This window comes from Penaeus monodon, unplaced genomic scaffold, assembly GCF_015228065.2.
Source record: "Penaeus monodon isolate SGIC_2016 unplaced genomic scaffold, NSTDA_Pmon_1 PmonScaffold_173, whole genome shotgun sequence".
Taxonomy (NCBI): Eukaryota; Metazoa; Arthropoda; class Malacostraca; order Decapoda; family Penaeidae; genus Penaeus; species Penaeus monodon.
This window is the reverse complement of record NW_023646706.1, coordinates 139730-140665: the sequence shown is the minus strand read 5'-3', so window position 1 is coordinate 140665 and position 936 is coordinate 139730.

Sequence of the window (936 nt, the reverse complement as noted above, 5' to 3'; positions counted from 1 at the left end):
GACCTTATTAACAACCCCAAGTACAACACATATGAACTCCTCAAAGAAGCAATCCTGCAGAGAGCCGCGCCTTCCCCACGAAACGCGCTGCGCGCTCTCTTCACAGCTTCGTCGCCTGACACCCGTACTCCCTGGGAAATACTCCGGCACATAAAACGCACTCTCTCCCTCCCAACACCATTTTGGCCTCCCGACCTTCTACCTCGATTTTTTTCAGCGCCTACCGCCCCTTTTAAAACCGCCTCCCACTTTGGGTTCCCCCTATGAACCCCCTACCTAAAAAGGGGACGGTTTCTTTGCCACCCAGAGCCCGGGCTTTGCTTTTTTTTTATTTTTTTAAACCCGGGCCCGCCACCTCTAACTTTGGAAGCCCTGGGAAAACAGGTTCCCGAACTCACAACTCCTTTCGAAACTTTCGGCCCGGGAAAAAACCTTCCCCACGTCCCAGTCCCCCCCCTTCGCGTCCTGCACCCCGGGGGCAACCGCGACGTGGACGAGATACGCCCCCACCCCCGGGTCACACCTCCCAGCCCCCCCCCCTTTCCCCGACTCCGGGTAGCTACTTTTTTTAATCATTCCCAATTTGGCAGCAGGGCGGGGCGGTGCGCCCCCTTGCTCGGGGGCCGGGGAAAAACGGACACCGCGGGAACTAGTTGCGCCGATTCCCCGGCCCAAGGGCGCCTACTTACGTCCGCGACAAAAAATTAAACCCCTGGGGTTCTTGGTTTGGAACAGGCGCGGAATCATTTTCTCATTCCCGCACCCTTAAAAGGGACGGCAATCGCCTGTTTTCTGGGGCCAAAATTGGAGCTCCCAACGGTTCGCCCATAAACTATACGGTAAACGTTTCATTGACCCCCCTTTAAACGGCGCCCGACTCGAACGACAGGGGTTTTCCCTTTGGGCGCCGCGAAACGCACCCGACCCTTTCGGACT